At 34.7% G+C, this 9,303-nt stretch overlaps 1 long non-coding RNA gene across 1 annotated transcript; it reads left to right on the forward strand.

Moving 5' to 3' along the window:
• The first annotated feature begins 2,606 nt into the window (after positions 1–2,606).
• On the forward strand, positions 2,607–6,028 carry LOC149070200 (uncharacterized). Its single transcript, XR_016195054.1, has 3 exons — positions 2,607–3,016; positions 4,246–4,322; positions 5,914–6,028. It is a non-coding gene; the product is annotated as an uncharacterized LOC149070200 (long non-coding RNA).
• Positions 6,029–9,303: the final 3,275 nt, after the last annotated feature.

Here is a 9,303-nt window from a genome sequence, read left to right on the forward strand (position 1 = left end):
TGGAATCAAGAAATAGTCCCTTCATTGATTAATGCTTTTATATACACCTTTATGAAATGGAAACCTGCCTAAAATGGAATATTTCAGTCTCGTGGCACATTCTGTTTCACGCAGGTTCCATGGTACAATGCAATCAAAAAAAAAAAAGTGTGATACAAACATACCAACACCACCACCCACAACCACCAACAAAACTGGTGGAGGCAGCCACTCTACGACTACTCAATGTACACCCATCCTATATAGTACAAGCAAATCTGTTAGGAAAATAGAGAAATGATGAAACACAAAAAAACAGGTACTGCATTGCCATGAATAATTAACCTTTTTTAGGTCACTTTTAATGTTTACCTTGAATTTATGGCCAAACATGTAAGGAGGGCTGTAGGTCTAGGACGAGTCTTACTATCTTTGTTTTTTCACACTATAAATTCACTATAGAAGGGCCCATGATCCCAGTCCTAGCACCCAAGTAGCGTGGTGGTAAGATGCTAGTCTACCACCGGGAGAGAAGGTTGCTGTCACGGTCCCAGGTTCAAACCCGAGGGAGGGTATAGATAAGATTTTCTCTATTGGCTTCTGAGGCGAGACCACCGATAGACAGCACCTTCATTTCCAACCCGTCTCACTAATGGCAGTAAATTGCAATATAGCCTGAGTTGGTGAAGTAGTAGTCCTAGGGTCCTGCTGCAGGAGAGGGGGTGAAGGTAGTGCATTTTGCCCGGAACCTTGGAATATAATATGAATAGTTGATATTTTCTTGATTTTTCCAGGGAAGTTTCTGCTACCTTTCAAGACAACAGTTGTATAAATTTGTATAAACAGTTTTTCAGTTTTGGTAAAGGTTTTCATTTTGTGCAGGTGGCAGTTATATGCTAATATAAGTTTGTTATTTGTAAAACTGTCAACTTTATAGGATGATAATAAGGGAGGTTTTGTGCAGATTTAAAGTCTGTACAAAAAATAAATGTAAAAGATTTTTAGGAAAACACTAGGGATTTTTCATTAATAAAACAAATTCTTGGGAGGTTTTTCCCCCTTTGTGTGAAAATGTGACATCGTGCTAGCCTAGTTAGTACCAAGTCGTCACCCAGTAGGTTAAATTACCTATCATTACTGTAATCCTACCACTACTGTCAAATCACACCATGGGGCCCTAAACGGGACATATGGTCAAAGCAGATACAAGTCATCTTGTCAATTTCTCGATGTTGAAAGGCCCAATTGATGCTGACTGTTTTAGTGAATTATGTCTTCCCCACCCCAAAAAAAAATATTTTGTTATTTGACACAATGGTTACAATTTACGTTATGCTTGTGACATTTCAGGAATAAAAACTGTCTTTTTTCCAGGTAAATTGTTTGTGAATATAATGTTTTTTCAAAGGTAAGGAATTTTATGAAATTGCTGTCCTAATTCGGGCTATATACAGATTTTTTGAGAGTCCAGGAAATGCGAGTTAGGGGAGACTGCAGCTATGCAATGGAAGGCATACAGTGTCCAATATTTTAAAGAGCAAAAAACAACGCAAATATTTACGAAGTTATATTTTGTGATACCCTTTTTTTATTTGCTTTTTTCTGGGGATATTTTGTGCCATGACTTATGCCTTGTATTTTGACAATCAGTATTAACATGACTGCAATGATGATGCTCAACTATTTTGAAATCAATGTTTTTATAATGACTTGTTCATATGTGTGTGAAGAACAAAAAAAACGTGCAGTAGCAGCTTTTGGATCCTAATGCTTTTTGCACATTCAAACAATATTCTTTTCTCCAGTTTCAGCTTAATTTCTTTTATAAAACTGGTTCAACCTGCCGCATATAAAAGAAAAATCTCCGTCCAAAATATTGCAGTTTTCATTTACTCTTTAAATGCGATGTGTATAAAAAAAATTGTTTCTACTATGAATAACTATGCAATATTTTACTGTTTGTCCTATGCATATCCTGCGGGGAAATTTAAGTATCAATCTTATCTCGTTACATTCCATATTGTTTATGTTGATTTATTATTTTTTACTGCATTTAGTACTTGATTTTGAGCTTGTGATTTTTTTTTTTCTTTTTCCGAATCTTAGTCCTATTATAATTTTGATGTTATTTGAGGGCTGGGATTTCATTATGTGAGAAATTAATTATCGAGAACTTAGATTCTCCGTTTTTGATTTATCTTAATACATCAAATGAAAAATACAGGGTTATGCGTGTTGTTTGTTCGTATGATTATATTTGGAAACGTGCATATGTATACTTTGGAATGCACTGTATATATTTTTTCCAGCTCCACTTTCTCTGCTGGGCCTCAAATAAAAATTATAAACTTTTGTCTATTTATATGTGTGTTTTCAATGTCTGCATATTTTTTTTTCCCCCTTGAGTTGAAATTTGTTTTGAACCCCCCTAACTACTTTATACAGCACACGCCATATTTTACTGGCGAACCGTTGATCCTAGAGGACTACTTCTAATTAAGTATCCAAATGTGTAGAGCTCAGATATGTCATTTATGTTGCAAAAGTTTGTATAGTTATTAAAATTTTTAACTTTCTATATGGGCACTGCTGCGTTTCCACCCTGGGGGTGAACTATCTCTGCGGTCCTTAGCGGAAAAAAAGTAGTTGAGCGCCGAAAAGTCCTTAGCTGGCCAGTAGTTCGACTTTTCGATACTATCTCTAAGCTAAGGACTTTTTTTTAGTAGTTACTTAGGACCGCTGCTAAGGACTGCCTAGCACCAGTCCTAAAGCAGCAAGAAAAGTAGTTCATGGCGGCCATCTTGGAAAAGAGGAAATTTCGTCTCTGGCCGCGAGTTCTCGCTGTGATATTTAGTGATGAAATATGCTGTTTTTTTTTCGAATTAAACAATTTTTTACGATAATAATGACAGATAAAACTTAGATTATGTCTTCGATGTCATCAAAGTTGAAGTGATTCATCATTATATCCTGCAAAACTAGATGTTGACATCGGCGATCGAAGCCACGACGAAGTGCTAGCATGTTCATTACTGAGGTAAGAATTATTTTATTGCTATCGAACTATATAAGAAGAGTGTTTAGAAATTTTCTTAATATTTTTTTGCTCGGTAAATGCGTTATTTAAAAATATAAATGGACATAATGTCACGCAATCAATAGGGCAGTGGATCCCACTTGGTAATGCTGAAAAATATCAAATAGCCCATGTATGCTATATTGAAAATATTTACATGGCAAATGAAACATAAATCTACAATTACGATAATATCAGATTGAAATTTTACATTCTATGTTTTTTGCCGTATTAATTTTTTTCAATGAAAAATTATGTCTAAATAAATTGAGCATGTGTGTAAATAAATAATTTGAATATTGTTGGCACAATAAAAATTGTGCTTGGATGACTATGCTATGAATAATCGCCTATAAATAAGGAAATTGAATAATTTTAATTAATAATAATCGCCTATAAATAAGGAAATTGAAAATTTGTGTTTTAGATCAACCTCCCTTCAATGCACAAAGTAACTAATAAGCTACAATTCATTGATAATAAATTATAGCACCTAAATGACAAAAAATTTAATAATTTTTTTGTGATGAGTAATGGTGAAATTGAAATAAAGCATGGTAAAAATTGGCAGTAATGTTAAATATTAATTTTTGTAAAACTCGTGCCCTAAAGGATTAAAATATAGATTTGATATTTTGAACTGTTCAAATGAACAATATTGTAATACTTAGTGGAAGTTAAATTTTGAGAAAAAAATCATGTGCCACTTCCTGAAAAATTGCACTCTGTAACTCGCTATGAGATGAGGAATATTTAATAAGGAATCATTATATTGTTTTGTTGATATGAAAAATGAAATTCGTACAATGGAACTAAAAAAACAAAGTTGGAATTTCAGGCACAGTTTTTATTGAGGTATATACATTATAACTAGAGGAAGCAGATTAGTGTTTGAAACGTATTACTGCTTCAGTATTTGGGTTATGGCCTTGCTGTGTGTGTGTTCAAATTTAATTTTTTGCCAAAAATTGTTTTTGATTTTGTGTGTATGGGTAAACACAGAAAACAAATTTCCACGTCGAATACTTAAGAACTTTAAAATATAGCATTTTGAGATGTTATGGAAGTGAAACTTTTAACAAGCATTTATTTTTTAACAATGTTGTTAGTAAACAGCTGAGAGATTATATATATATTAGTGTATATACATTTGTGAGACTTTTCTAACTCTGAAAAATTTTGTTTCCCAGGAACTTGGCTGTAGGTAGCTACGAAGTTATGTGAAGGTTTTCAAGGTTACCCAAATATTCTACCAGAGCAAACAAAGGTAATTTTAATTCTTTGTATTTGACTTTGAGCAACAGTTTCCATTATTATTTTCATGTAAAATGAAATATTTCCATGCATGATTTAATGACATAAATTTTAACAATCATCATTTTCACTGATTTCATTTGTATCAACAACCCTAGTGGAACAAATACAGTCGAACCCGATTTAACACCACCATCCCACCCACAGAATTTTGACGTTGTATCAGATCATAATCATAATAGCGTTTCGGAGAGGCTGTATTACATAAATTCACATGTTTATTAAGAAATGTTGTATTTCAGTGTCTTATTTATGTTGCACCATTATGTTTGCAAAAATAACCTATTTTATACACATTCAATTTTAAGTTGAGAAAATTCATAAAAATTGTAAACTGTACAATCACTTGAATATTTCTCAATATAAAACTCAACAGAAACATACTTCCCTCTGAAATTATTGTAATTTCAGCGACACATTTTATATGTGCAAAAACAAAATAAGCAAGGGGGAAAGGTGGCATTGTTTTTAGTCCATACCTTATTGGTTTCTCTCGAGAAATATCTTGCTATGAGTAATTATCTTTATAATAATTTTTTCAGATACTATTGAAAGAACAACTGTTTTTGACATAATTGAATTGAGGAAATTAAGATAGACGATTTCTTAATGGCTACCTATACCACTCAAAATTTGACCAGTGCAAGTAAAAACATGTACTGTTGAAAAACTTGTCTTGGCTATATAAATGAGAGGGAGGACATTAAAAAAAAACTTTTAGAAGCTTTACTAACTGAAAAGCAATATTAATTCTTTGAAAAACGTGTTATATTTACTGATGAGCAAATTTTGTGAATGAAAATATTAAAACAATATACTTGATGACAAATAATATCATACTTTTTAACTAGTGAGACCATACAACACTGCAAAATTTCTATGTTAATTTAAATAGGGGTTCCCCGATCCACAAGAGGTTGCTAAGGATGTGTTTTAGAGCAAAGCTGAAAGAGTAGAGTGAAAATATATAGTAAGCTGCGTGCCAATAGGTTTTTGCACTTCATCTGTCTGACCAAAATTTTAGGGTAGAAACATGGCTCGAAAAATTGAAAAAGGCGCGGGCCAAATTTTTTGGAAGCCAAGCATATTTTTAGAAGAAATAATCCGAAGTAAAAAAAAATTATATTCAACTTTTTCAGCACTTAGTGATGATCTTGACATGTTGGAAGATTCAGACATAAACTCCAAATATTTTATGATCTGCATAGAAAATTTTAGGTGTCAGTATGAATTTTTTTTTTTTGCAATGTTGGCTCTTAAGATTTCGGAGCTCCAAGCCCTAGGTAAATACATCCAGACATGAACATGTGCATCTATGTGGAACGCCAGGCCTCCCTTGCAAAACACAGTTTATACATTTTGGATCCTACTGTGATAAAATGGTGGCGAGACGACTCAATGTCGACTAAGTGCTATTGTGCACGAATTATCTCTACTTATACAACTAAAGACTGCGTTATAATTTGAAATAAAATATACAGTACATTTAAATATTGATAAGCATAATAAAAGTGTTTTTTTTTTCTTCCTCTTTTTAATTTCAGGTAAATCAACATTTGAAGATGCAGATGAAAATTTATGAATCTTAAAAAATTATATTCTTGAAAGATGCGATTTCTAAGAAAAGTACAACCAATAAATTGTGATTATGATAACTCTCTATGAACGTATGTTTGAAATAAAATGTTTTTGTATGACAAATCATATGTGCAAGTTGTTATTTAATTCATGTTTCTATTAATCAATTTCAATCAATCATTCATCTTCTAATCAACTCAAATGAAATATATTGTCAAAATGAAAGTTATCAGGTGAAATTATTTGTTGGAAGCTAAATATGAAACAGATAAATTGATGAAAGATCTTTAATATAGACGTATATATATTTTAAATATTGAAGTATTCACTTCCATTAACAGGTAAGTGCTCATTCATAGAAAATCGTGTTCTGATATTTTTTAATACTGAGGAGAAACCTATAGTTTAAAATATAGAACTACAATATGCAGCAAGGCAGTTAATTCTTTTAATTATAAATTATCAATAATTTAATATTTTAGTTGCTCCGAAAATAATTTGCAATTCATTGTTTCAATGAATTTGAAAAGGAATAAAAATGGATAATAAAAAATCATTTTTAACAAATTGGTCTTAAAAAAAAGTGGCACTCAATATTAAAAATAGTATTCAGCTGGGGCCTCAAGTAGGGCCCCCGAGGCGAATTGGGGGCCCAAAAATCTATAATTATTTTGCATAATAACCCTTTCAAGAAGAGCCCCCCCCCCCCAAAAAAAAAAAGGAAAGGCACACTACGACCGTAGGCTCAACTAGTGCCGGTAACCTTAATTTAAAGTTTTGCATTTTGTTGTAAGAATTTTCTTTTTTTCAAATTTTGATTTCATCAGTATGCGACCCGCTTATATGCAGCTGGGGTCCCAGATACTCGCTTTTTCAAGTATCCAAAAGTGGGATCCATGAGCTCGGACAAGAAAAATACCGAATCTTATTCTAAAAAAAGTCGCAAGATGAAAAATGCAACGTCTCATACGTTTACAAAATAATTAAACTAGCTGGCGATGTTAGAGTAAAAAAAATTGCAAAGCACGGGTGACAAAAATGTGTGGCGAGTCCCTCGGAAAAAAAAGTTTGTTTACAATCAGTTGTAAACATGAAATCGCTGCCACCACCCACTGCGGAAAAACGATTGTTAAATAATTAGTAGTAGTTGTAGGCTTCAAACGGCATCCCGATTGGTTAGCGATCTGTTACTCTCGAAACCAAAAATTTTCTCTCCCTCTAACTACTGTTTCACGTCACGTGACCTTAAGGACTGGTAGTTCATAGTACCTCTTAACTACTAGTAGTTGAAGCGGTCCTTAGCTGCAGTCCTCCGACCGGTAGTTCATTAGGACTAGTAGTTACTAAGGACTGCAGAGATAGTTCACCCCCTGGGCCGGTTCGCTCCTCCTTAGTGATCGACCTGGACCATCACCACCTAGAGATAGAAGGCCTTCACACTCTGCTTGTGACGTCAAGTAAGTAGTCCATTTTCCCTCAGAATATTCAAGGAAAAAAAATTCCCTGCTCGTGCCAGTATCATCATTGCGAGGAAAAGAAATGATCGGGCTAAGAATTGGCAATTTCTATGCCCCACATCCAATCACTATTAGGTATTTGTGAGTCTAAGGTATATTCTACGCCAAAATAAGAAGAAACTAAATAGGATGCTGTGTTTCAAAATGTGGCAAACTTGCTAGGTAGTCTGAATGACATTTATGGCAAACACTGCAACGGCCGCCTATCTCTAGGTGGTGATGTCGACGCCCTGGGTTCCCCCTGAGGCAACCATATCAACATCGGGCTGCTGGGATCAGTACTCTCAACCTCAAGTCATCCCTCAGCTTAGGCTCCCAAAGCAGCTGGGTTACACAAACACGCCGCGGTTTGCGGCCCATATGGCATGCATATGGCCCATATGCGGCCCCTGTTCCTCAAAAACCCAATTTAGAAAGTTGCTGTTTCTCTCTCCTGAGGCCAACAAAGAAAATTTCATGTTTCCAAGTGCAATATTCGTGGAGATATTTTTGAGAAAAATTTAGAACAGCAAAAAAAAAAACCCAACAGATGTTGCTTTCCCGTATGTATTTATGCTTTTCCTTCCCGACTTGTCCCTGGTTTTTAAATTCAAATATTTCAGCGAATACTGCACAATGGAAATCCTGAATATTTTTTTTTTGCCTCTGGAGATGGGGCAATATAACTTTCTGATTGGGTTTTTGAGGAGTGTCCATATAAAAATTTAGTTTTTATATTTTAATAACTACAACCCCTTGCAACATGAGTGACGAATCTGTAACCTTTTCCTAATTTGAAGTATACCTCTAGGATCAACGATCCGCCAGTTGTTTGTGGTGTATGAATAAAATATACATTGGGGGGGGGGGGGGTCTCTGGTCTCCCCCGAAATGTGATAAAATTACCGAAAAAGATGGCCAAATCTATTTGTTCTATCACTTTGGTCTTCCCTGAACGAAATTTCTGGTTACGCCCCTGCATTGGGCGTATAGGAAAAGTCTGTTAGACCTGAAATGGTTTGCCAACAAAGAGGGCTTTAAAGTGTTCCACGTAGTGATGGCATGGCCACGTTCTCATCAGTTGATCATTCAGTAGGTTAAGGGGTCATTAAAGTATTATCAGCATGGAGAGGGGGTTTTCTGAGATTTGCTGAGTTTTGATGACAAGGGGGAAATTTGAAGGTTGCTTACGTCATCAATCTTTTTTTGAAGATAATTCAGAAATGGGCCTAGGGGGCTCCGCCAAATATTTTTCACTGAAAAGGGCTCCACAAGTCAAAAAAGGTTGAGAATCGCTGTTCTAACGAATTGGTACGCATGTCCATGTTGTGAACCTAACATGAAGCTTGTTTCTGTGTAATGTTTTTTATAGTGCTGCCATCTACCTCCTATTTTTCAAACTATGAGAAATGTAATGATTGAAGATTTTACTGTTGCTCTCCGTGGCGAGACTTTTTAACGGGGAGATCGGCTTGAATTCGCACCTCGAAGTTAGGAACCACCGAAAAATATCAATGGCTAAAAATTTGCTGACGTACTACTGAAATGGCCCACTAACCCCTTTGCTTACAAATCTGGAGTGTTTGTTATTGAAGTATCGCTGTACACAAAGACTGGTTACTTTGTGCTCGTGTCAGAAATAGGATTAAAAACGATGAGTGGCCGCAGATTTCTCTATGATCAACCATATCCCTCACCCTTTCCTATATATGCGTCCTCATTTCTCAAAAGTATTTCTGTATCATAAAGATGCATGATATGTGGAAAGGAGGAAATCACCAAACAGGAGTAAGGGGCCGTTCAATTCGGAAGAAAATTGCTTAATATGTTATTATAATCAATTTCTGTTAATTCCAATGT

Source organism: Pholcus phalangioides, unplaced genomic scaffold (assembly GCF_987345545.1).
Source record: "Pholcus phalangioides strain wild (caught in Gottingen) unplaced genomic scaffold, Ppha-v1.0 ptg000022l_1, whole genome shotgun sequence".
Taxonomy (NCBI): Eukaryota; Metazoa; Arthropoda; class Arachnida; order Araneae; family Pholcidae; genus Pholcus; species Pholcus phalangioides.